This window comes from Mustela nigripes, chromosome 9 (assembly GCF_022355385.1).
Source record: "Mustela nigripes isolate SB6536 chromosome 9, MUSNIG.SB6536, whole genome shotgun sequence".
NCBI lineage: Eukaryota > Metazoa > Chordata > Mammalia > Carnivora > Mustelidae > Mustela > Mustela nigripes.
Window position 1 is genome coordinate 37,693,701 of NC_081565.1, and position 27,862 is coordinate 37,721,562.

Genomic DNA, 27,862 nt, shown 5'->3' on the forward strand with positions numbered 1-27,862 from the left:
AGGGTAGAAACCTTAGTCTTCCTCTTTGCAAGCCTTCTGTAATAAATTCTAACTCCTGGTCTCCCCTCCTTCTCATGGATGCTGAATCCTCCAAGGCTCAGCAGAAAACAGATGGTTTACGCGATGTGTCACTGAAGGATTTAATGGAGGGACTATTTACAAAGATTCCAGCAAGGCTCAGGTAACAGATAAGAAATGATGAAGCACTCAGGACTAGAGATGTAGGAGGGCATTATCACCCCTAATCCTAAAGGAGAAATGGCAAAAGCTTTACCCGTGGGAGAGAGACAGTCCAACAGGAATTTTGGTGGAGGAGCACAGCTATTGGCTCCCCATGTTCTGGCTGAAAGAGAGCCAGGGGAGTGGTCACTCTGACATCTCTCCACCTTCCCTCAGATCTATTCCCAGTGCCTTCCATTAGCTGAACTGAACTGGAAGGTAGAGGAATAAATATTCCACAAGGTCCGTCTCCCAGCACATAGAGCAGGTAGGAAGCGATGGACAGTGGATTTTAAAGGATAGATGGAGGGGTACCGGGGTGGCTCAGTGGGTTAAGGCCTTTGCCTTTGGCTTGGGTCATGGGATTGAGCCCCGCATTGGGTTCTCTGTTCAGTAGGGAGCCTGCTTCCCCTCCTCTCTCTCCCTGCCTGCCTCTCTGCCTGCTTCTCTGCCTACGTGTGATCTCTGTCTGGCAAATAAATAAATAAAATCTTTTAAAAAAACACTATTTATTTATTTGACAGAGAGAGATTACATGTAGGCAGAGAGACAGGCAGAGAGAGAGAGAGAGAGAGAGAGGAGGAAGCAGGCTCCCCACCAAGCAGAGAGCCCGACGCGGGACTCAATCCCAGGACCCTGAGATCATGACCTGAGCCAAAGGCAGAGAGGCTTAACCCACTAAGCCACCCAGGTGCCCCTAAATAAAATCTAAAAAAAAAAAGAAAAGAAAAGAAAAAAAGAAAGGACAGATGGAGATAACCACCCCAGTGATTTGCGCAGAAAAGGGAAAAGATGAAAGAAACATGCACCTTAGTAATTTTCGAAATGTATCTATTATTGGACTTATAAGTCTCATTTTCACTTTTATAAATAATGTTTCAAAAGGGGATATCTCTTGAAATGTTCTAATGAAATTAATATATCATGAGAGGAGGTGCAATGTCCTTCAGAGTCAGATTGTCTTAGTTAAATTCTCTTTGAATGGAGACAGATTGTCCAGGGCAGGGCTTCCCACCCCCACTCCCAGAGCTGTGATCTAGACCTTGTCAGAGGGGGTGTGACTGTGGTTCATTGGACAGTAGGGACATCACAATGGTGCTGCACTGGCAGAATGTGCTTGGGATGTATTCACTGGTATCATTGCTCTACAAAAGGGAGTAGAGGAGAGTGCCAGGGAAATCTGGAGGCCTTTGGATGATGCTGGCCACCATGCACTGCAGGAGCTGATGCTGAAGACACCATCTGTCCTGCAGGAACTTGATGCTAGAGAAGTCACTTGCATTGCAGGAGCTGGATACTGGAGAAGCCGTCCATGCTGTGGGAGTCAGGGCTTGCTGAGCAGAGCACACCTGAATCAGGAAACGAAAATTCCTCTTACACTGTCTCTCCAGTGCTCTCTACTGACAAAGCTTTACATTTGTCAGCTTACCAAAAAAAAAAAAAAAAAAATTGAGATCCTCTACTATATTTTTGTAGAGTAGAGTAGATGATGAAGGCTAAATTTGGAGCCAGGGGAAATGGATTAATAACTAGCACAATCCCAAGTCTGTATGCCCAGAGAAGGGACGATGATTGGTAGAGCCGGTGCCATGCTGGATTGGTCAGTTACTTGTGTTGAGAATGGAGCTACATTCATTAAAAAGAGAAGCAGCAAGGTGGAAAGGCAGGTGCAAGAAAGCAGACCACTCACCGAGGAAGAGAAACTCACCATGGCTTGAAAAATAGTCCTCAAGAATTCCCATTTCCTTTTATTCAGACATGCACCAAGAAATCCCGATTTTTCTTACAATCTACCCCAGTATCAGCTAAGGGACGGATCTTGGGCAGTGGACACATGTATTTTGCTGTTTGGAAAGGGATGTCATCCACTGTGATCTAATAGATTGGCCTTTGATGGTTATATAAGCCTTGGATGGTATTTGTGAAAATCTGTTACCAAGACTCTGCTCTTAGCTGGTACACTAAGAAAAGTCAGGTTCTGATCCTGAGAAGCTGAGAACCAGGTGCTCTCCTAAAGGACCTGTAGCCTGCACCCCAGACAATTGTTGCTGCTAGCACGTCCCCCAAGGAAGAACTCTGCCAAACACATAATTGGGCATGTATAAATAGTATTCTATAACTGTTTGACCAAAAACCATTCTGTAGTTGCTAAACTTACAGGTATTTTTCAGTCTTTCACTATTACATATAACATAAGGATGAATATCTTTGTGATTAGTATTTGTGATCAGTGTTCTTTTTGCTGTTCTTTTGTTTGTTTTTGTATTTCAAATGATTCCTTTAGGATTGATGATCAGAATTGGAAATAAATTGATGTCAAATCATAGCTTCCTTTGGGGGTGTGTGTGTGGAGGGGAAGCATGAACGTTTTATTAGGTTTTGAAGACCTATTGCCCAATGATTTCAGAAAGGTACCAATTACAGTTCCACTTGAGACAATTTCAGGACATCCTGATTCACACAGAGTATTGCATTCTAATGTGTGTGTGTGTGCGAATGCACATGCCCATAGACATATGAAATATTGCTTTCTTTATGTTTCTTTAGTTAATATTAATGTTATATATTCATGCTTACAAGAGATGGTCAATCTTCTTGCCTTCTTCTGAGAGTCATCTGTTCAGATCCTTCACAATTGAGATGAATTTTATTTCAATCTCTGGGGAGTTTCATGTCCCAGATTCTTCATTCTGTCCTCTTTTAGATGGAAGGGAGCTCTTCTCCCACCTCTAACTCTTTTGGAAATTCCTTTCTGAATTCAAGTGTCTTTGCTGTAGGAGAGCTGGGCTTGGGTGGTCACGAGCTTTGATGAGAATGGATGCAAGTATATGGAAGTCTGAACCCTGCAAAGCAGGTCGAGTTTCATCCCTGAGTGGAGAGTCCTCAGAGGGAAGGAACTGGTCTGTATATAGCTTTCTCTTCACTCTCCATTTTTAAATCCACAGAGGGACCCTGGGTGTTTTTCTTCTCCTTAGTTGACTCAAATTGAGTCTTTAAATAAAACATACTTCTTGTAGGAGCCTAAGACACATATTTAGAGGAAATGTGTCATTGAAAGTGCTATTTTGAAGTCATGTGGTAAATTACCAGAGCAGGAATCTCCTCACCCCCTCTGAGCTCTGTGCCTTCTTTGGCTCTGGGGGTTAGAGAAAAACTTTCTTTTCTTCCCTCTCCCATTCCCTTTGCCTTCTAAAACTGACACAGAGAACATGGCTTGCCCTGAGAAACTTGCAGGTGGTGAGCAGATGGCAGGTATGAGGCAGTTGTGTGTTTTGAAGTAAGTGTGGGATGTGTGTGGGGGAATGCAAGAGGTGACAGTAACTCATTCCTGTGAGGGGTGGGGCTCAGCAATGGTAATCAAGGGAGCTTTGGGGAAGACGGGCCATTTAAGGTGGTCACCTTAAATGATAGACAAGGTTTGGAAATATAGCAAAGGAGTCAGCTAAGTTTCTGTTAGTCTTCACTCCTGTCTCACTGGTACCACCAGGAATCCTGGTTCTCCATGTTGCTGCCAGAGACAGTCATTCATCCATGCATACATACATATATACATAAATCTGACAGTTTGTTCAGTCATTTATTCCTTTTCCAATGGTCTTTCCATCTTCACATCTATTTTACACTATCTGTGAAGGCTTACTCTCTGCAGCACAAATATTAATAACACAAGATTCTAGCTTTCAGGGTGAACATAGTCTAGTGGTTAGCTGGACAAGGGGAGTCTGGGTGGCTCAGTGGGTTGGGCCTCTGCCTTTGGCTTAGGTCATGATCTCAGGGTCCTGGGATCGAGCCCCATGTTGGGCTCTCTGCTCGGCGGGGATCCTGCTTCCCTCTCTCTCTCTGCCTACTTGTGATCTCTCTCTCTGTCAAATAAATAAATAAAATCTTTAAAAAAAAAAACAACACATAGATAACAACACAATACAAATGTGTTTAAAGTATGCCTGGATAAATGTCTCTTTTACCCAAAAGGCCTTACCTGATCACCCAGTCTGAAATAGGTTCTAGTCATTATTCTTTTTCATAATATTCTTCTTATTTTCCTTTAGAGCATTTATCACAATGTGTTATTATATCCTTAAAAGTATATTTATTTGCTTCATATCTATCTTCCCCCATTGACTGGAAGCTCATGGGGGTAAGTAAGTTCTATGCCTGCTTTGCTTATTCCTGAATACTCAACACATGGCCTATGTGCAGCATACGGCAGGCCTTTAGGAAACGTTCACCAAGTGAATTAATAAATAAGCACTGATCTTACCCAGGAATGATCATTTCTGGCACTTAACCAGTGGTTCTCAAAGTGTGATCTTGGGACCAGCAGCATCACTTAACTAGAAATGAAAATTCCTAAACCCACCTGTTGGTTCACAAACTGGCCTTGTACACAGAAGGCAGAGAAAGAGACCAAAGAAAGAGGCAGGCCACTCCAGATTGGTAGGTGGCAGGTTTAATAAGCAGGGGAACTTACTTCAAAGACTTGGCTTTTGTGGCCACAAGAGAAGTGTTATCTCTGCACCCACCCACCTAATCTTAAATGTATATATAGAAGCCTTAACTGGGTTCAGCTGTGTCTTCAGTCCAGGTGGTCTCAACAATACCTTCTTCTCTCAAAGCTACATTTTTGGAATGGCTCCCACTGGGGGATCAGTAGGCAGAATGTACATTCCAAGGACAGGCTAGTGAATGAGGAGCCTCCCATTGCCCAGTCCTGCTTGAGGGTCGACAAGCAGTCCTGTCCTCTCAGTTACTTCCTCCCACACCACCCACCAGAATTAGAATCAGAAACTTAGAAATCAACAATTCACATTTTAAAAGCCTCATGGGTGATCCTGATGCATGCTAAAGTTTGGGAACACTGTACTAAATTAATAAATGGCAATTCTAGTCTACCTTCGACATCTATAGATTTCAGTGCAGAGACAAGAGTAATTGTGTCTGGGGTGCCTGGGTGGCTCAGTCATTAATGGTCTGCCTTCTGCTCAGGTCATGATCTCAGGGTCCTGGGATGGAGCCCTGCAACAGGTGCCCTGTTTGGTGGGAAGCCTGCTTCTCCTTCTCCCACTCCCCCTGCTTATTTCCTTCTCTCACTGTATCTCTCTCTGTCAAATAAATAGGTAGAATACTAAAAAAAAAAAAAAAAAAAGTAATTGTGTCTGGACTGGGGAATAAATACTTCATGAAGAAAGTGATATTTTCAAGGAAGCCTTGAGCTAGATGAGTCAGAGAAAGGCAATTAAGGGCAGAGAACTCTCAGGCAGAGAATTGTATAACCAATGTATGAATTAGCCTGGCTTTTGAAGTAGTCTGCATGGCAGGGAATGGCACGAGAGGAGGATGGAGATGTAAGCCAGGGTCTTGAATGCCAGGTTCAAGAGAGGAGGCAACATGTACTCCATTTCCCCTCCCTCCAGCTGTCCAGACAGGCCTGAGTCAGATTTCCCTGGACTCACCCCTTCCTGCCTCTCTCCTCCCTCCTTCCCCTCCTCCCTCTTCTCTCATCTCCTCCCTTCCCCTGGGGGTGAGACAGCTTGGCTCCCAGGCCAGCCCCACCCCACTGTCCCCTTGCCAACCCACCGATGTCAGTTTGGTGGGGTGAGTCTGGCTGGAGCTTTGGAGCCAGGCCTAGCCACTTGCCTCACAGCTCCCGGCTTTGTGGGAAAGCCCAGGCTGTGGATACGCACTAGCTGCTCACTGAGGGCTTCCAGTGCGCAAGAGAAAAGAATCTCTTCCTCTGGAGACATCATACTCTGGGGGAGGAACAGTGGTGTCAGACCAAGGGTTTCTCAGGACCCAGGCTTACGTCATTCCAGCTCCAGGGGACTGGCTCCAGGCCCTCTCCTTGCCGAGTGACTCACAGCAGGCCTTGTCTCTAGGGTCCTCAATCCAACTATGCTTCGAGGTGATGAAGCTGGTAATAGCCTTAATGCCAACAGGTGCTATGTACCCAGCACCTAGCGTTTTGGCGCCGTGAGTTATCTACACCTTGTAGCTCTCTACTTTATGCAGCCCGATAATATTTTTCAATGCTGTTTTTATTTTATTTTATTATTTTAAGATTTTATTTATTCGTTTGAGAGAGAGAGAAGAGAGCAAGAGAGAACGCAAGCGAGAGCATACATGCAGAAGGAGGGGCAGAGGGAGAGGGAGAGGGAGAAGCAGGCTCCTGGCTGAGCAGGGAGCCTGATGCAGGACTAGATCCCAAGACCTCAGGACCACAACCTGAACTGAAGGCAGACACTTAACTGACTGAGCCACCTTAGCGCCCCTTCAATGCCATTTTTAGCATTCTTAGATAACAGAACCAACCTGCATCACGCTTTCATAATATGAAACAACAACAACAACAAAAAAGCCACAAGTAACTTAAAGGAGGAAATAAAAGGTATTTTTTTTAAAAGATTTTATTTATTTATCAGAGAGAGAGGGGGAGAGAGAGAGCACAGGCAGACAGAATAGCAGGCAGAGGGAGAAGCAGGCTCCCCGCTGAGCAAGGAGCCCGATGTGGGACTCTATCCCAGGACACTGGGATCATGACCTGAGCCGAAGGCAGCTGCTTAACCAACTGAGCCACCCAGGCGTCCCGATAAAAGGTATTTTTAAAATATAAGAATATATAGTCCGTGCTTACTTGGGCAGCACATATACTAAAATTGGAATGATACAGAGAAGATTAGCACAGCCCCTGTGCAAGGACAGCATGCAGATCTGTGAGGCGTTCAATACAGAAATGCTTGGATAGACCACAACTGGCAGGTTTAATGAAACAGTCTTTCTCCGTGAACTGCCAACAACTACGAACACATACTGATACAGGTGTGTTCGTTCCATTACTGGTTCCAACACTACCAGCACTGTTGCCATTCAATTATGATTTCAGCAATGGTGAACTCTCCTGCTCAAGTTCCAAATAAAACAGCGTTCAACCTTCCCTTAATTGACATGGTACCCTGCTGTCTTTCATTTGCCCCTCCAGATCCATTTTCCCCCTGCTCTTCTCTTCCCTGCTCTTGGCCTTGGGAGCCTGACACGTCAACCACACTCATGTCCTCTGATTTCCTGCTGGGTTTGGCCAATGAAAGCCCTGACAGGAGACGGGGTGAGGGATGGAAGGGAGACTGGGGTTTTTATTTCTGCCTCCCTTCCTGCCTATATCCCTCATCCTAAGGTCACTGCTGTTCTCAAGGTAGCTATAGTGGGTTGAATGAGAGCCCCCCAAAGCTAGGGCTGTGGAGTGACCTGATATGGTGGAAGCTGGCACAAGCAGTGAAAGAATTCACCCCAGGTCCAACAAAGGAGATAGAAGCTTACTGAATATACTGCCAGGGAGCAGCGGGCAGGACAGCAGAGGAGAGACTGTCTGCCAGAAGGCAATGGCGGGGAGCTATTGTTGAGGGGAGAAGGTGAGGAGGTAACGGAATATGTGGAATTTTCCTTTTTTGGTATCTGTGCCCAGGTGTAAGCAGCCCATTGGTCAGCTAGGGCTTGTGGATATTTTTAGGTGGGTCACCTGATGGGCCTGTTTGCATTCGGGCCAGTGGTCACTGTGCACCTTTTTACCTTACTCAGGCTTCCGTTGTTCGAGTATTGCCTAAAAGTGGCCTCTACAATGTTCACATTCTAACTTCTGGAACCTGTGGATGTAGCCTTATTTGGAGAGAGGATCTTTGCAGATACAATCAAGGCTCTCGAGATGTGATTGCCCTAGATGATCTGGGTGGACCCTAAATTCAATAAGTGAAGAATAAATGTCTTTTAAAATTTTTTAAATTTTTTTAAGAATAAGTGTCTTTATAAGAGACAGAAGGGAAGACACAGAGAAGAGGAGATGGCCATGTGAAGACAGAAGAAGAGAGGTGCCTGGGTGGCTCAGTTGGTGAAACTTCTGCCTTTGGCTCAGGTCATAATCCTGGGGTCCTGGGATGGAGTCCCACTTAGGGCAGGGTGTTGGGGGGAGTGGTCCCTGGTCCCTGCTCAGCGGGTAGCCTGCTTCTCCTTCTCCCTCTGCCACTCCCCCTGCTTGTGCTCTTTCTCTGTCTAATAAATAAATAAAATATTTTAAAAAAAATTCAGGAGCACCTGGGTGGCTCAGTTGTTAAGTGGTTGCCTTCGGCTCAGGTCATAGCGAGGAATGTGCTTCTCCCTCTCCCACTCCCCTGCTTGTGTTCCCTCTCTCGCTGTGTCTCTCTCTGTCAAATAAATAAAAAATATATTTTTTAAAAATACAGAAGCAGAGACTGGAGTGATGCAGCCACCCAAGGAAGGCTGGGAGCTGCCCGAAGCGGGTAGAGGCCGGGAAGGATTTTCCCCTAGAGTCTATGGAGACCCTGTGACCCTGCTGCTGCCTTGATTTCAGACTTATGGCCTTGAGAATTGTGAGAATAGATTTCTGTTGTTTTAAGACACCAAAGTTGTGGTAATTCCTTGTGGCAGCCAGGGGGTCTAATACTCTCAGCAATACTTCTCCTCTCTCAGGTTCTGGTAATCCCACCTCCGCTCACACCTTGGATATAGTGGTGGTGACAGCTATGCTGCGGCTGGACCTGGGTCTCCGCCCTGTCCTGTCTGGCTTCCTCACACCTGTCCACACCTTTGTAATTAGTCATTTTTGCAAATCAGCCCCTCCCTGAATTACCCTAACTTGAGTGCGCTGATTTCCTGTCAGGCCCCTGACCGTTACACAGGGCAAATACATTCCTGGAACATTCAACAGATACTAAAGCTATGCAAAAATATGTTGTGACTCTTTGTGAAACAAAGTTTAGTGTCTAGGCTCACAAACCGCAACGTCAGATAGATGAATGTCCCGTGGACCATATGAAAGCCGTGGGGCAGGAGCAAAAGCTTGTCACCGTGGAGTGTCCCAAGAATCACAGGCCCCTAGCATCTCTAGTTAGAAGGGCTCCACAACCAAACATTACCGTACAATTTCTGGGACATCATTCTGTTGAGAAGCACTGATTATGTAATATTTTTAAAACCTACAATGGCATTTTGACTGGGTACCATCTCTATTTTACACATGTGGAAACAGGCTCAAAGAGACAAAGACACCTGCTTGGGTCCATCTGGTGGGGGGCGGTGGGATCTGGGGTTCAGACTAGATATGACTAGATTTAAGGCCTGTGTTCCTAATCACAAAGCTATACTGCCCTTTTGTAGTTTGGGTCTTTGTCAGGGTGAAAGGGCAGAGACAGTGCTGGAGGAGATCAAGTCTAACTCATCATGGGGGCACCTGGGTGGTGCAGTCTGTTGAGCATCTGGCCCTTGGTTTCAGCTCAGGCCCTACTCTCAGGATAATGAGATCAGTCCCTGAGTGAAGTCTCCTTAAGACCCTCCCTCCTTCTATCTCTGCGCCCCCTCATACATGTGCTCTCTCTCTCTTTCAAATAAAAAAATAAAAAACTTCCTAAAAAGACTTAAAAAAAAGTCTAACTCATCATTGAGGGGCTCCATCAAAGATAAGCCAGTCTGGGAATGCTGTGCTACATATAATAATATATAACTTCAAAATCTCAGTAGCTTCAGACACAGTAAAGATTTCTTTCTTGCTCCAGGAAAGTCCTGTATAGATCTTGGTGATTCCTGAGCAGCTTTCCTCCAAGCAGTGAAATCAGAGATTTGGTCTTCCTCCATTAGGAAGCTTTACCATCTCAGAGCCTTTTGTTTCTAGCCTCACAGATAGAGGAGAAAGGGTGTGAAAGATAATCTAGGACATTTTTTGGGCAAATGTGGAATTTCTTCTACTTTCCTTCTATTGGCTGAACTCAGTCATATGGTCCATATTTAGGTGCCAGGGGGCCTGGGAAACGTAGTCTATGTCTAGTGAACACAGTACTGTCTCTGCAGAAGAGTTGTCAAGCTCTTCTAGTCCCTATATCAAAAGTATAAGGAAGAGAGACATAAGTCCAAGTGTTGTCTTTGCTATTGATCTGCTAAATCACCACCTTCATCATATCCTGTTCCTTTATAGAGCCTCAGCTTCCTCATTTGGAAGCTCATCTCTCAGAGATACATGATGGCCAGATGTAAGAGGAGAAGTAGAGTACTGGTTGGAAGAAATCCTGGAGAGAGCTGCTCCCACCAGAGTTCTGACTTTGCTCAACAGCTCTCCCAAATCCATTTTCCACATCTGCAGCCAGGAAAGCTCGGCAGATTGTCCTGGCTGTTGAGAAGGGCCTCCCTGTGAAGCTCACGTGCCTGTGGTATCTCTGAACGCTGGTATTGTTGGAGAGGAAGGGGTTTTGGGGGAATGAATAGTGTTGGAAGCTAGATACAAGAATCTACCAGAGAACTCTGGCAATGACCCTTGAAGACCCAGTAGAGACCCCAGAGATCTAGGCATAAATCCAAGGAGATGATGGAGTTGTGGCTGAGGGGGTGGGACTGTGTTTTAGGAAGCCAATGCTCACCCCAATGGACATCCACTGTTGGGTCTGCCCCAAACCTCTCTTCCAGAAATCAACTCCCCCATGCCCAAACTTCAAGGTTCCAGTGGGAACTGCTATGTTTCTACAATATGACCTTGGTCCCTTGGTCACTTGATTGGTCCAGGTCAGGCACCTGACCCATACTGGAACAATAATTTTTCTTTTTTAAGATTTTATTTATTGATTTTTATGTGAGAGAGAGAGCACAAGCAGGGGGAGCAGCAGGCAGAGGGAAAAGCAGGCTCCCCACTGAGCCCCTAGGGAGCCCAGTGTGGGACTCGATCTCAGGACCCTGGGATCATAACCTGAGCTGAAGGCAGATGCTTAACCGACTGAGCCTCCCAGGCTTCCCAACGATAATTTTTCTGCTTGGAATTTTGAAGAGATAGAGATGAGAGAGGAAGAGCTATTTTAACTTCTCTCCAGCTGATTGGTCCAATAACATATAACTCACCTTGACAGCTATACTTTCCTCACTGTGTAGAACAAGCAGGAGAACTGGTCTGATGAGAGAGAACAAAAGATGAGGAGACTCGCAGGGGCATCTGAATTTCTGGTTCTGCTCCATTCCTGAGGACTCCTTGTCTCTGTGACGTGCCCCTGTATCATTATAATTAACCTTCTCCTTGATAGTGCAAGTGGATGTTTGTTATTCACAATCCAAAAGGAATAATATGAACTTTTAAAATCAGATACATTTATTCATTCAAGTGCATTCTTCTGGCGCAACTACTAGGTTCAGGTACCATGCAAGGTCCTGGAAATCCAATGATGAATAGGATAGACATAGTACCTACCCTAAGGGACCTAATACTTGGAGAGGGGATAAAAGGCTAGGGCAGGTGAGACCTGGAGCAAGTACTAAACAGGTAAAATCCAGGTTTATGAGAACTTATAAGAAGATAATGAGAACATACAAGCTGAGAACTGACAGACTGATCAGGAGTTGAGTGGAAGGAGTTCGTAATTAGGATGTAAAGGAAGGAGAACATCCCAGTCAAGAAGAAGAGCATGAATGATAGCTCTCTCATGAGGTCAGCATCCTCTGGAAAGAAAGCAACATTTCAGTTAAGTGTCCTGGTTTCTCACCTACTCCTACTTTGGGTCCCCAACTAATATGCTGGTTAGAAGACTCTTTCCTTTGGCCTGGAAACGGCCCTGCTGGGACAACCCTCTCTTGTCCAGACTCTTCTATTCCTTGTTGAGATACTGCAAGGGGAGAAACACAAAACCCTCCCTTTCATTCATTCCCCTTTTGGTAGAGAATTGCTAGATTTCATCCTAATAGCCATTATCCTCACCTTCCTAACTCCTACGTTGGGGGCAGCAATGTGGCTGGCTAATAAAACCACATTTCCCAACCTTCCTTGTAGAGGGGGATGGCTAATGGGAAGTCAGTGGAAGTGACTGGGTAGGGTTTTTAGAAAGCTGTTTAAAAGGGTTCACTTAGCTAGCAAACAGCCCTTTGTCCTTTCCCTTGTTCTTGCTTCTTTGTCCCTGGGACTTAAACTTGAGGGATAGAGCTGCAGCAGTCATTTTCACCTGGGGGTTGAAGTCATGTGCTCAGGATGGCAGAGCAGAAGATAGGACTCCAGCTTCTTAGACTTAAAGAGTCCTCATACCACCCTGGTCCACCTGAAGACGGTTTATCATGTGGGAGGAAAATAGGCCTCTATCTTATTTAAGCCACTGTTATTTTGGATCTCTCTTACTAATGGCTGAACTAAAGTCCTCATTGGTGTAACCCTAAAAGCCCTCTCAGAAGTCAGTTTCTCTTCACTAAATCGTCCCCAAGTCATTCATTCAATCATTTACTCATTCATACTCATTCAAACACTCTCTGATTGAAGAGATATTCTGAAATGAGATGAGATTACATGGGCATAAAAGGGTATTGTAAATACCAAAGCTTTAAGCACATATTAAGTTGTGTTACTATTATTTTATTAATATTATCATTCATTGTTATTCAAGAATTTAAAAAGTTTTAGTATGTAGGGGTGCCTGGGTGGCTCAGTCGTTAAGTGCCTGCCTTTGGCTCAGGTCATGATCCCAGGATCCTGGGATGGAGCCCTATGTTGGGCTCCCTGCTTGGCAGGAGACCTGGTTCTCTCTCTCCCACTCCCCCTGCCTGTGTTCCCTTTCTCGCTGTGTTTCTGTCAAATAAATAAATAAAATCTTAAAAAAAAAAAAAAAGACGAAGTTTTCGTATATAATATGCAATTTGTGGGAGGGAAATTCCTGTTAAGTGGTGTGAATTACTGAAGTCCAGTGCTATGCTATTTTGGTAAAGAAAAGATGTGGGGTGCCTGGTTGGCTTAGTTGATTAGGCATCTCACTTCGGTCAGGTCATGATCCTGGGGTCCTGGAATCGAGTCCCACACCAGGCTTCTTTCTTGGCGGGGAGCTTCCTTCCCCCCCCTCTGCCTGATGCTCCCCGATTGTGGTCTCTCTCTCTCTCCCTAAAAATGAATAAATAAATAATCTTTAAAAAAAAAAAAGATTCTTTCTCTTTCTCCCTCTGGCTTGTGCTCTCTTTCTCTCTCTCTCTCAAAAAACAAAAATTAAAATTAGGGGTGATGGGTGGCTCAGTGGGTTAAAGCCTCTGCCTTAAGCTCGGGTCATGATCCCAGGGTCCTGAGATTGTACCCTGCATCAGGCTCTCTGCTCAGCAGGGAGCCTGCTTTCTCCTCTCTCTCTGCCTGCCTCTCTGCCTACTTGTGATCTCTGTCTGTCAAATAGATAAATAAATAAATCTTTTAAAAAATTAAAATTAAAAAAATGATCTCCCATGCTTCAGGTTATCTTTATCAGGTCTTTGATTATTTAAGAAAACTCTTTTAAAAGTTTTTAATAGTTCTCTAAAAAAAATAGCTAAGGGTTTTTAAAAACCATGTAATTTCCTGTATTTGCTGAAACCTTTAGTGTCGTTTTGTCTAAATCTTTAATTATCACTCTATCACTTAATTATTCTATAGGATTTCTGGAACATCTCAAAAGATTTGTTCTTTCTCCTTTATAAAAAGAGGGACTAGGTTTTTCTGACATGTTAAATTACATGGGAAGGATTGTCAAATAAGTTATGTGCAACCCTCCTAGGTTATATTTGTATGGCTATATGTTCTTAATATGTGTTCGAGAAATTGTATTGAAATTCCTAGAATCTGATACATCCTGGTATAATGTCATCAGTCACAAGTTCAGTTATCATCTTAAAATGTTGTATGCCATAGAGATCATCAAATTTCCTTACCAGTTGCATTTAAAGGAACTATAATCAGATCTTTAATCATGACAATTTTTAAGTCTTTGATCAGTCGGTCATTCTTTTATTCTGATATTTTTCTAAAAGCTTTGCTAGCAGCAATGACCCAAAAATGCTTTATCTTCAGAATGATTCAAGGAAGGGACTCTGACAAGTTCTCTAGATTTCAGGTTTCTCACAACATTAAGGTTGACCATTGACCAGGGTAAGAATTTCCAGAACTCTAGTGAAAAAACAAAATGATTCACAAAACTTCTAACTCAGAAGCAAGCAAAACAAGAATTAATTACATGGGGCTAAATAAATTGATGAAGATGATTATAATTTTTATGACTTTTTGTTTGAAACATCACTGGTTCTTTAATGTCTTGTTTTCTAGATTTAAGGAGACTTTTCCTCTTTTTTCTTAAGTAATCTGTGACTGGCTGCAAGTTGGTAAAATATACCTTCATGAAAAGAATTGAGGCATTTATTTTTTCTCCCTATCTGATCCTGCTAGAATTCAGAAACTCTTGAGTATTCTTATTTCATGGCAATATACCTATCTGCCTAAGTTCAGTAAGAATCTTGCAATAGGACACAACTGGAAATATTGGTGGTTTTACCAAGGCTTTGACTGGAATGTCATATTTGAGAGTGATGAGCACAGATTAAGATATAACCAGACAGCTTTAAGGAAGTAAGGTTGCTACTAAGGGGCCAATACTTATTAAACCCCTTTTTGAGAAACCACCTGGTACCTTTCAGGGTTTCCTGTCTTACCAGGTGAGTCCTGGCAGACTCAGTCCCTTCAGGATATTTTTGGGACCTCAAACAGAGAATTCATCCAAGTGTAGAGATATTCATGGGAAGTCTGATGCTGAGTTCTGGTGTGGCTTTCTAGCCTTGAGAGGCTTTTGAAAAAGTTCATTCTGAGATTCCTTATGAAAGTTCCAGCAAAGCAATTTTTGTAAAAGATTTTATTCACTTATTTTTGAAAGAGAGTGCACACAAGCAGTGGCTGAGGGGCAGAGGGAGAAGACTCTCTGCTGAGCAGGGAGCCTGAGGCAGGACTCAATCCCAGGACGCTGGGATGATGACCTGGGCTGAAGGCAGACTCTTAACAACAGAGCCACCCAGGTGCCCCACAGATTGTGAAACTTCTCAAAGAATTTTCAAAGCTGGGGAATGAAGGGTAGCAGAAAGTGCCATGCCAAAATATGATAACAGGAGTTCAGGACATCTACCCCAAAATATGCTGCTTTGGGGTAATGATTGTTATGAGCTGTAGACACTTGAAAAATAGCAAATGACCCGAGAGTATTCTCTAAATTTCCCTTACCTGCCTAAAGATAGATTCCCCAAAAGGAACTCAACTGTCATAAATCCCCACCTCAGGAATTTCATAAACCAGGGAAGATTGATTCTTGTCATAGGAGAGGAAACTAGAAGTTAACACCACACTCAGGCAGACTGTCACAAAACATCCCATCTCCTATCTATTCTTCTAAAGACCCATTCATCTTTCCTAAAAATCATGTCCTCTTCTCTAGGAGGCCTACATCCCCCCTTCCTTGTCCCAATTCAGATGGCATTTAATCCTGAATCCTCAGCCACCTTAGCTTACTCATTTTCCCTTGGGTATCTCCCATGTATACATGAGGCATACATGTTAATAAATTTCTGTTTGTTTTTCTTTTGTTAATCTGTCTTTTCTCTTTTTTTTAAAAGTAGACTCTATATCCAACATGGGGCTCAAATTCATGACCCTGAGATCAAGAGTCACATGCTCTATGGACTGAGCCAGCCAAGCAAACCTAACCTGTCTTTTATTACAGTGGTCTCAGCCAAGAATGCAGAAAGGTAGACGGGAAGTTGCTTTTCCTTCCTGGAAGGTTAAAAAATTTTAATTTGCTCTCACCCTTCCCTCATTCATTCCTACCTATCAATTAGTCAGTTAGTTCTCTATCCTGGGTGCCAGGGATTGAAAAATTGAGTAAGACACCAAAGATGGGGGCAGAGGTAGATAGAAATATTTAAAAATACTTAAAAAAAAAAAGAAGTACGGAAGGAAGGAAGGAAGGAAGAAATTACCATACGGTATGATAAATGCTATTAAGAGAGACAGGTTTAGGGGCCTGTGAGAGCTCAGCAGAGTGGTCCATCACTCAGATGACCAAGAAGATAGGATAAGAAGATGGTACCTAAACTGCCTCTTTAAGAATGAATAATTATTGGGACACCTGGGTGGCACAGGCAGTTAAGTGTCTGTCTTGATTTAGGTTGTGATCTCGGGTCCGATCTTGGGGTCTGATGTTGGGGTCCTGGGATGAAGCCTGGAGATGGACTCCACTCAGTGGGAAGTCTGCTGCTTTCTCTCCCCCACCTCTAAAATAAATACATCTTTAAATTAAAAAGAAAATAATAATTGTTAATTAGTTAGATGAGAAAAAAAGAGGAAAGAGAAGGATGGATGAAAGAATGCAAGAGATTGCTTTATAAAGCCAATTAGATCTTCAAAACAAAACAAAGAATGACAATTGGGTAGCTTGGATGATGGACAAATACGGTGCCAGTTGTGAAGACAGAGAAGACCAGGAAAGGGACAGATATAAAAGAAAAGGGATTGATTAGGTCTCGGACATGCTGAGTCTCGGAAGCTAGTAGATGACCAACAGCACTTCCAAAGTGTGTTCTGGGAACCTGAATTCCAGGAGATATTACTATTCCAGGGAAAAGGGGAGGAGGAAGACTGTGGAAAGCTGTTTTAGCCCAGATTCCCTGGGAAACACCTGGTGGCAAGAATTATATGCTGCTGCCTTTTATGAAGGTGCAAAACCTAAGCCTCAAGAAGATGTAAAAGAAGTGAGGCCAGGAGGGGTGGGAAACAATGCAAGATGCAGGGAGGAGCAGCTGATGAACCACAGAACTACACTGTTGGCTACAGTTTAAGAAAAGCTAAAGGCTAGGGGTCCAGGCCTTAGGCAGTGGTAGCAGAAACTGAGAAAACACATTGTATCCAATACAGATGTCAAATAAGTTTAAGAGATATTGGGTATTATATGCCCCCTCTTGGAAATCTGTTATGCATTTTAGCACATTAACAGTTCTAGAAGTAACTCAGCAAGGAAATAAATTTCATTTTATTTAACACAGTATTTACCAAACTTATATGATCACAGCTTTCTTTCCTGCCCTGCTTATCTGTAGAATTCAGTTCTGGTCTGCTGTGGACACTGCAGTCTGGAGCAAAGGAGATAGTATGGATTGGATGTAGGGATTTGAGAAGCATATAGGTAGTGTTTGAAGGCCAGAGGATAGAGGAGATCATCCAGGAAAAGTCTGTAGAATGATCCCAAGCCAGAGTCATGGGTTACACCAATATTAAGGAACAAACACAGGAAGAAGATCCCTTAAGAAAGAAGGAAGAAACAGTGACAGAATTTGGATAATCAGAAACCATCACCAGGTAAAGCAAAAAAGGAATTTATGAACAGGTATAGGTGAGCAGAGGATACCCTAGGACTGAGTGACTCAAAAATCAATCCTAACCAACATACACTACCCAGGAGCTTGTTAGAAATGCCAAATCTGAGATCTCAGTCCGTATCTACCCTTTACCTGTACCCTCAGGCCATTCACATGAACATTAAAGTTTGAGAAGCTCTGGCTTATAGCATTACTGCAAGGAATAGAGGAGTAGTAGAAAACGGAGCTTCCAGAGATACCTGTAAACCCTCAGAATCACCATGATTCATCATGATTAAGAAAGAGGCCACAGGGGCGCCTAGGTGGCTCAGTGGGTTAAGCCACTGCCTTCGGCTCAGGTCATGATCCCAGAGACCTGGAATCGAGTCCCGCATCGGGCTCTCTGCTCAGCGGGGAGCCTGCTTCCTCCTCTCTCTCTCTGCCTGCCTCTCTGCCTACTTGTGATCTCTGTCTGTCAAATAAATAAATAAATTCTTAAAAAAAAAAAAAAAAAAAGAAAGAGGCCACAAAAATATTAGTGCTGCAGGAAGCTGCGGACCTAGGAAGCTGGTGATCATGAAGCCAGTCGGCCTCTATCCACACCAGCAAAATTGATGCCTCGCCTGCTGCTACTCCCCTCTTCATTCCAGGATCAAGTCTCATGTAATTTCATTTAATTGGCAGTTCATAAATCACACGTAGAATGCCAGCTGCAAGAAAGTCTAGGAAGTGTAGCTTCCCAGCCACAATGTCCTAGAAGGAAGTAGAAAGGGTGAACCAGTCAACAGGATCCATTCTTGGACGCATCCTGGAAGGTATGACAGGTGCTGACAGCTAATCCCCAATATCCATTCTACCCTTCACTCATGGTTATAGGATCTTCAGCTTGGCACATGTCCAGAATAAAGACATCTCCCAGCCTCTCTGCAGACAGATAGTATTGAAAGACCCGCGGATCCCCTTACCCAAGAATCCAACACTGCCACTGGATGCAAACAGCAAGAGGTTTATTGTCACGCAGGTACCGGCGGGTGGTCGGCAGCTCCAGCTAACCGAGCACACCGACCGGAGTGAAGCAGGGTCTTTTATAGGAAGGTACAAACAAGTTTTGGGTGGGGCGCAATTGATTGGTGGACAGTTTGAACTTTTGAAAAAGGCATACTTGGAGTTTGCGAGTTGGCTCCAGGGACCCGCGCGCGCCAAGAGAGCGGCGGGGAGGGGGGAGTAAGCTGATTGGTTATGAGGGCCCGCGCGCGCGAAAGGAGAGGTGGGGAAGGGGAGCAAGAAGGGGGAAGGGAGGAGTGCCATCATGGCGTCTCTATTATTTCTATAAGCCACGCGGCTAGAGAAAGGTAAGAGAGCAATTCACACAATTGATAACCTAATTTCATACCTAAAAGCCAGCGGTTTACAGAAAAGCAAACAAGCAGTTAGTTATCCTATCTATCTACTAGGGGAGGGGTCTATCTAGGAGAGGGGTCTTTCAGTATCATGCGACTAAGTTTGGGCCAATAAGGTAATGGAAATGTCACAAACCAACTCCCAGGAATCTTTGAGAGACAGGAAGAGTATACGCTTTACACTCTTCTTTTTCCGTTACTCTCCCATGCTGCTTGGAGCATGAGATGACATCACCTTGGACTATGAGTTTGAGGGCTATATCCTGGGGTTGGCAGAGCCAAGCCTGAAAGAGCTTGAGTCCCTGAGGACTTCCTAGGTGAGAGATACTCTCCCTGCTCTGGCACCTTACATCTGTATCCTTGAAAGACTAATCAATCAGCCTTCGTTTTTTTGGATCATCCCTGGAGGAACCTAATCCTAGACGGCACAGATGTCAAAGGCACTGGTTCTTAACACTGGCAATTCATTGATTCCTTTGAGAATGTAATGAATATCCTGGGCCATCCCCCTAAAAAGGTGCACATCTGTACAACTCTTTGTATGACATTTTCAAGGACTACATGTTGGTTTTTTTTTTTTTTTTTTTCCTGGAGAGAGTCTAAGGACTCATGGAACCCTGGTTAAGAACCCCCAGAGTGGAGATTTTCAAGAAAGGATTATAATCCAAAGGCAAATGGTTCAGAGTAAAAGTAAGAACTGAGATGTGGTCCCTGGTTCCTGGTCCCATGTCCAGTCTGTTGATGGCATTGGTACGAGCAGTTTCAGTGGGGTAGAGTAGTGTGGGGCAGAAACTAGACTAAAGAGTTCTGGGAGAATGATAATCAAGAAAGTGGAGGCAGCAAGTATTGTCAACCATTTGGAGTAGCCTAGTCCCGAAGATGGTGGTGGCTTGGACATGGAGGACATGGGCTTCATAGAGGGTTTCCCTCTGTTTTAGGACCAGACTACTCAGAGTGAGGGTGATTTGGGATACCCAATACCGTTCCATGTTGCACCCCATCTGGTAGCCTATTTTTGGTTCACTGCCTTGGAAATTCTGGTCCCCTCTCAGAAAGGAGGGGAAAGTGGGGTCCTGGGAATAGAAAATGTTCCTGAGCAAATGAAGGCTAGAAGATGATTTGGGCTCAGCCAGAGTACATGATATAAAGTCCTGCCTCTTCAGACACTCCATACTAGGATGCCTATGGGCATCCTTCAATGAGAAGGTTATCTCCTCTGCCCACTCTCCACACCTCTGGTGTTGCTGCTGTAGCTGGATCCCAGCCCTGAAACCAGTGCATCCAATAGCCTTGGCATAGCCTTGGCATACCCATGGAGCTAAAGTCAAAGCAAACACAGCTTGTCCTCTGGAGAGAAAAGGGAACCACTTCACGTGTCCTGGTTTCTCTTCTTACCAGGAAGCTCTTTCATGCTTCCCTGCAATCAGACTGGCATTCCTGATGTGCCTCCATGATTTTTCTCCCCGAGTACCTCATCAGCCCTGCTCTGGGATCCCAGGCTTATCCTGTTCCTACACCCTAAGCTGTTCCTCTGCATCATCCCCTGAACACACGAGTCACACATTCTTTCAAATGATTATCAACAGATTATCAAAAAAGTAATCAAAAGATTACTGTACAAGCACCCTCCCCAGTTTCCCTTGGTGGTGAAATTAGAAAATGTCTAATCCCTTGTGGGAAACTGGAGACAGAAATGGCTCAGATTTACATGAGAGCCCCAGGGAACAGCACTGGCAGAGGGGGTCTATCAAAGAGGCTCCGCTCCAAGTGGCCCAGCTTTTACGAAGACACAAAGTGCTCATTTATCTCCTATTTTGGGAGGAAATGAGGGTCCTCACTGGGCCCTGCATATGCCAGTTAGCCAACTGCTGAACCAAATTGTTGGGTTTTAGTAGTCCCTCAAAGGCTCCCGGGAGAAAGCGAGGGTCCCAGGTCAGAGCCCATGTGGCATTTGCTCTCACCTCTGTGGCTCCCACTTCCCGTGCCAAGTCCCTGCTGCTCCCACCCCAGGGTAACTCCGGAGAGAAGAGTAGGCTTACAAAATGGAAATTGTCCAACAAAACTTGTAAACATCCCACCTGTACCCCTCCCACTTCTCCCCGCCTGGGGCCCCAGTGTTTGAAAACAAAGCTTAGCAGCAGCTGAAAACCTTGACTGGAGATAAGAGCTGAGCCAAACAGGTGGGGCTGGTTCCTTACTGCAGCCTCTTCCTCCTCCCCAGAGCAGCATTTCCTTTTTTTTTTTAAGATTTTATTTATTTATTTATTTATTTATTTATAGAGTGAGCGAGCACAAGCGGGGGAAGCAGCAGAGTGAGAGCATGAAGCAGGCTCCCCGCTGAGCAGGGAGCCCCACGGGAGGCTTGATCTAGGACACTGGGGATCATGACCTGAGCTGAAGGCAGACACTTAGCCAAATGAACCACCCAGGCGCCTCTGACCAGGATTTGCTGAGTGAGAAGGAAGAACTCAGACAAAGGAATTTGCTTGCCCAGAATTTTAGCAAGGTGCTGAGAAAGAAATACAGGCTCTGGCCTTTGAAAAGCCTGGGTCCCAGTCCAGTCCCTGCCGTTTACCTGTTGTGTGACTTTCCCTTAACCTTTCTGAGCTTCCACTTATTTTCTCAACTGTAAAATAAGGATTATAATTCTTCTTATATAAGGTTGAAAGAATTAAATGAAATAATGTATGTATAATTCCTGGCTTTTTAAAAATTGTTACTAATCTGCTTGAAGATGGAGCCTCTGCATAACTTGTTTCCCATTTTCAGAAATCTTTCTCTCTCGGGGTTCAGCTTACCTCTCTTCTCTTCTCATTTCTCTCCCCAGCACCTAGAAAGATCTCCTAGGTCACTATTATTCAAAGATCCAGTATAGACGCCTCATGTAAGAGCTTGTTAGAAATGCAGACTCTCAGGCCCACCCCAGACTCTCCCGTTCAGAATCTGCATTTGAATGTTACCTAAATTCTTCTCTGTGCAGATTACAGCTTGAAAAGCACTTGCCCTGGGTCATCCCTTGCTGCCTTTTTTCTTTTTCTTTTTTTTTAAGATTTTATTTTTTTCATTTGAGAGAGAGAGAGGCTGGAGCACGATTTAGGGGAGGGGCATAAGGGTAGCGATAGCCGGCTTCCTGTTCAAGCATAGGAAATTATTTTGATTAAACACAGAATCTTTGTTTTCTAGACAGATTATTTAAAAGGTAAAGAAAAACCTTTCACAATCTCTTATCAAGAGTAGGCCAATAAAACCGGACCACCCTGGGGCGCCTGGGTGGCTCAGTGGGTTAAGCCTCTGCCTTCCGCTCACGTCATGATCCCGGAGTCCTGGAATCAAGCCCCGCATCGGGCTCTCTGCTCCGCGGGGAGCTTGCTTCCCTCTCTCTCTCTCTGCCTGCCTCTCTATCTACTTGTGATCTCTCTCTGTCAAATAAATAAACAAAAAAATCTTTAAATAAAAAAAAAAAAGACCACTCTCTTACACCATGTACAAAAATGAAATAAAAATGAATTAAAGATTTGAATGTAAGACCTGAAACCATAAAACTCTTATAAGAAAACATAGGCAGGGGGGATGGGAGAAGGGGGGTGGGGTTATGGACATTGGGGAGGGTATGTGCTTTGGTGAGTGCTGTGAAGTGTGTAAACATGGCGATTCACAGACTTGTACCCCTGGGGATAAAAATATATGTTTATTTAAAAAAAATCCATAAAAAAAAAAGAAAACATAGGCAGTAAGATCCCTGGTATAGATCTTTTTTTTTTTTTTTGCATTTGACCCTAAAAGCAAAGGCAATAAAAGCATGAATAAACAAATGGAATTAAATAAAAAAGCCTCTGCACTGCAAAGGAAACCATCAACAAAATGAAAAGGCAACTCACCAATGGGAGAAAATATTTGCAAATCACATCTGATAAGGGGTAAATATCCAAAATATATGAGGCGCCTGGGTGGCTCAGTGGATTAAAGCCTCTGCCTTCAGCTCAGGTCATGATCCCAGGGTCCTGGGATCCAGCTCCTAGGTCGGGCTCTCTGTTCAGTGGGGAGCCTGCTTCCTTCTCTCTTTCTCTCTCTGCCTGCCTCTCTGCCTACTTGTGATCTGTCTGTCAAATGAATAAATAAAATCTTAAAAAACAAAACAAAACAAAAAACAAAATATACAAATAACTCATACAACTCAACACCAAAAATACCCAAACAATCTGATAAAAAATAGGCAGAGAATCTAAATAAACATTTTTCCAAAGAAGAAATACAGATGGCCAACAGGAACATGAAAACATGTATTGCAACATCACTTAATTCAACATCACTAATCAGGGAAATTTAAATCAAAACCACAACGAAGGGTGCCTGGGTGGCTTAGTCCACTGAGCTTCTGCCTTCAGCTCAGGTCATAATCCCAGGGTACTGGGATTGCCCTGCCCTGTGTCACCCTGCCCTGTGTTAGTCTCCCTGCTCAACGGGGAGCCTGCTTCTCCCTCTCCCTCTGCCTCTACCTGCCCCTCCCCCACTTGTGTTCTCTTTCTCTCTCTGTGTCAGATAAATAAATAATAATAAAATCTTAAAAAAAAAAAAAAACCTACAAGAAATCACCTCACATCTGTTAGAACAGCTATTACCAAAAAGTGAAGAAACAATAAGTGTTGGTGAGGCTGTGAGAAAAGGGAGCCCTCAGGCACTGCTTGTGGGAATGTATGTTGATGCAGCCACTATGGAAAAGAGCCTGGAGATTCCTTAGAAAATTAAAAATAGACCTACTATATGATCTAGCTATTCCACTTTTGGGTATTTATCCAAAGGAAACAGAAAGCAACCTAAGTGTCCACAGATGGATGAATGGATAAAGAAATGTGGTTTATACATATTCAATGGAATATTACTTGGCCATAAAAATGAGAGCTTGCTATTTGCAACAACATGGACAGACCTTGAGGGCATTAAACAAGTCAGACAGAGAAAGACAAACGCCCTACAATCTCACTTACATGTGGAATCTAAAACATGAATCCCACCCCCACCCAAGCTCATACATACAGAGAACAGAGTTGCCAGAGGGGATGGAAGGTGAATGAAATAAATCTTAAAAATTCTCATTACAAGAGGAAAAAAATATAACTGTGTGCTTATGGATGTTAAACAGACTTAACTGCAGTGATCATATAGACATATACCAAATCACTGTGTTGCACATCTGAAATTAGTATCATGTTATATGTCAGGTATATCTCAGTTTTTTAGAAAGAGTACACCAATAAACCAAAAGAAACTTTTCCTTTTAACAGATGAAAGAAAATTAAATTTTAGTTTTGCATAGGCACACTCTTGATACTAAGGCTTATTTCTAAAATCCTCTTAACAAATTCATTCTGTTTTGGCCAGTTTGACTACATGAGATGAGAGTCTCTGTCTCATTCTCACTCATACTCTCTCTCTCCAACTTTCTGTATCTACCTAGTTTTTGTCCTTTGTCTTCTCTTTTTCTTTTCTTTTCTTTTTTTTTTTTTTTAAAGATTTTATTTATTTATTCGACAGACAACGCAAGTAGGCAGAGAAGGAGGCTGAGAGAAAGGAGGAAGCAGGCTCCCTGCCGAGCAGAGAGATCCATGTGGGGCTCGATCCCAGGACCCTGGGATCATGACCCGAGCCTAAGGCAGCGGCTCTAACCCACTGAGCCACCCAGGTGCCCCTTTCTTTTCTTTCTTTCTTTCTTTTTTTTTTTTTTTAATTCTTCTCTTTTTCATTCTGGAATGACCAGTTATTCTACTTTAGAACAAAATTACTCCTTTTCCCTTAACAAAAATATATCTCCATAACACATGGCTTTTCTTACCAAAAACAAACCCTACTTTCCTTACATATTTTGCATATACAGCTTTTTCTACTAGTTTTAATTAAATACATTAATTAGAACTCTGAACTCTTAGAAACCTTAATTTCTTTCTTTTTTTTAAAGATTTTTTCTTTTTTAATACTTTTTTAATTTATTGATTTGACAGAGAGATCAAAAGTAGGCAGAGAGGTAGGCAGAGAGAGAGGGGGAAGCAGGCTCACTGCTGAGCAGAGATCCTGATGTGGGGCTCGATTCCAGGACCCTGAGACCATGACCTGAGCCTAAGGCAGAGGCTTAACCCACTGAGCCACCCAAGTGCCCCAGAAACCTTAATTTCTAGTGAACACTAAAAAGTAAGCAACAGTGAACTGTCACACCAATATTCTGTGGGTGTCAAAATAGCTATTATTCCTCTGTAATAAGAAGACAAAAGGGGGAGCCTGCGTCACTCAGTGGGTAAGCCTCTGCTTTTAGTTCAGGTCACGATCCCAGGATACTTGGATCGAGCCCCGCATCAGGCTCCCTGCTCAGTGGGGAGCCTGCTTCTCCCTCTCTCACTTCCCCTGCTTGTGCTACCTCTCCCGCTGTCTCTCTCTCTCTCAAATAAATAAATAAATAAATAAATCTTTTTAAAAAAGAAGAGGACAAAAGTAGGTAAACAAACTTATATTTAGCAATTAATGTTTCAGTACATTATCTTATTTGGAAATGATCTAGGTATTCAGTGAATATCTGTCATTTAACTTAGTAAAAATTTAAGGTTTCAAGTTACCAAAAAGATTTTAGAAATTTTTAAAAAAGATTTTATGTATTTATTTGACAGAAAGTGAGCAACAGAGCAAGGCAGGGGGAGCAGCAGAGGGAGAGGGAGAAGCAGGCTGCCCACTGAGTGGGGAGTCTGACGTGGGGCTCAGTTCCCAGGACAATGACCAGAGCCAAAGGCTGATGCTTAAACCACCGAGCCACCCAAGCACCCCTTGGAAAATTTTTTTTTTAAAGATTTTATTTATTTATATATTTGTCAGAGAGAGTGAATATAAGCAGACAGAGTGGCAGGCAGAGGCAGAGAGAGAAGCAGACTCCCCGCTCAGCAAGGAACCCGATGTGGGACTCGATCCCAGGACTCTGGGACCATGACCCGAGTTGAAGGCAGTGGCTTAACTAACTGAGCCACCCAGGTGCCAGAAATGTTTTTAAGTAGACATATTTTATAAAACATAACCATTGTTGAAAAGATAACTTACAAACTTTTATCCCACCTACGTTTAGTTGATTCACCTTTTCTTAACAATTATGTTTAGATCAGTCATGAAAATTTCATGAGACATTAGAAAAAGTTAGGTATCATTTTAAGTTACTGTTTTTCCTGACAGATGTTTGACTAGTATACCCAGCTAGAATAAAATTGTATGGTTTGCATTATTTTTAATGCTGACAGTTCTTGAAGACATGCTGTTTTTTTGTTTTTTTGTTTTGTTTTGTTTTGTTTTTAACTAAACCAACAATACTCTTGTTTACCAAAGACTACCTAGGGGCACCTCGATGGCTTAGTTGGCTAAGCATCTACCTTTGGCTCAGGTCATGATCTCAGCATCCTGGTGTCAGGATCCTTATTCAGCCCGGAGCCTGCTTCTTCCTTTCCCTTGGCCCTTCCCCTGCTTGTGCTCTCTCTCTTTCTGTCAGATAAACAAATAAAATATTTAAAAAAATCCTTTCCACACCTTATTATCAGCTGGAACAAACAATAACTATTTCTGACAGTATTAAACTTCTTTTTTAAATTATTTTTTTCCTGGGGCACCTGGGTGGCTCAGTCAGTTGATCATCAGACTCGATTTCAGTTTGGGTCCTGATCTCAGGGTCACGGAATCCAGCCTGGTGTGTTGGGCTCTCCGCTCAGCAGGGAGTCTACTTGGGTATGTCTCTCTCTCTCTCTCCAGCTCCTCCCACCTTTCTCTCTAAAATAAATGAATAAATCTTTAAAAAATAAATAAATTAGTTTTTTCCTTTTTCTTTTAAACCAAAGGTATATTCATCAAGTGACTCAAAACAAAAACTAACAAACCTTTTGTGACTTAACATGGATACAAGTGATACCCCTTAATGATGGTGCAAAAGAGACAACCCTGCCAAGACTAGTCATGCGCATGCACACAAACCAAAAACCTGCGTGCCAAGTCAAACTCTCAGGACGTAAAACGAGACACACAGGAAAGCAATAGCTGATCCTGGACTGTAAAGGATAAATAGCCCAAGGATATCCCCAAAACCAAATTCATGAGAGTCACACTTCAAAGAATTCATTCTTACAAATGTTTTTCTCAGCAAATATGAATTTGAAGACAAAGGGACAAGATAACATTTTACCCTCCTCTCTCAGTTGGGCACCACAGACAGAGATCCAGGAGAGACGATTTTAATAAGAACTCTTACCCTTCTGCCAGTTTTCCCAGTATTTCATCAGGGCAGGGTTTCAGCGATCCCATCCTCAAAATTTTCTCTCTATCCTTCTGAGTTGGCTGAGACTCCTGCAATAAAGCACAGAATAACAAGAGGAAAACAAACAGAAGTTTATTAATATATATACCTCATATATACAGGGAGATACCCTGGAAAAATTAATGATTCCCCAAGGTGGCTTAGAATTCAGGATTAACGGTACCTTGGGTGGCTTAGTTGGTTAAGCAGCTGCCTTCTGCTCAGGCCATGATCCCACAGTCCTGGGACTGAGTCCTTGTCAGGGTCCTGGCTCAGCAGGGAGTCTGCTTCTCTGCCCCTCCCCTGGTTCCAATGCACTCTCTCTCTCTCTCTCTCTCTCATTCACTCAAATAAGTAAAATCTTAAAAAAAAAAAAAAAGAATTTAGGATTAAATACCATCTTAATAGGGAAATGGGGGAGGATGTAGGGCTTAAAGAATAAATGATTTGGGGGGAAGTCGAATTGGCCTCTAGAAGGATAGGAGATATAATAGTGTGCAGCAAAGTTTCTCTAGATGTGCTGTGGATTTCCAGGCTGCTCTCTTGTGATGAGAGTCAACCTTCCCTGCTTGATTAAACTCCCTGGGATGGGTTTTATGACAACTGAGTTCCTTTTGGAGGATTTAACAGATAAGTTATATTCAGAAAAAGCCGCTCCCTGCATTTGCTGTTTTTCAAGTGCCTACAGCTTAAAATAACCAACATACCAAGGCTGCAGAATTTGGGGTGGCATGTCCTGAACTTCTGCAGTCCTATTTCGGGGTGGCACCTTCTGCTACCCTTCAGCCTCTGC

General features: G+C 43.4%; 1 long non-coding RNA gene and 1 other non-coding gene across 2 annotated transcripts; one reads left to right on the plus strand and one right to left on the minus strand.

Moving 5' to 3' along the window:
• Nucleotides 1-716: 716 nt before the first annotated feature.
• On the minus strand, nucleotides 717-27,862 carry LOC132025097 (uncharacterized). The gene is made up of 4 exons (XR_009406412.1): nucleotides 27,777-27,862; nucleotides 27,254-27,430; nucleotides 27,025-27,119; nucleotides 717-1,568 (listed from the first exon to the last, which is right to left on the minus strand). It is a non-coding gene; the product is annotated as an uncharacterized LOC132025097 (long non-coding RNA).
• Nucleotides 6,843-6,949, plus strand: LOC132025228 (U6 spliceosomal RNA). The gene has a single exon (XR_009406493.1). It is a non-coding gene; the product is annotated as a U6 spliceosomal RNA (small nuclear RNA).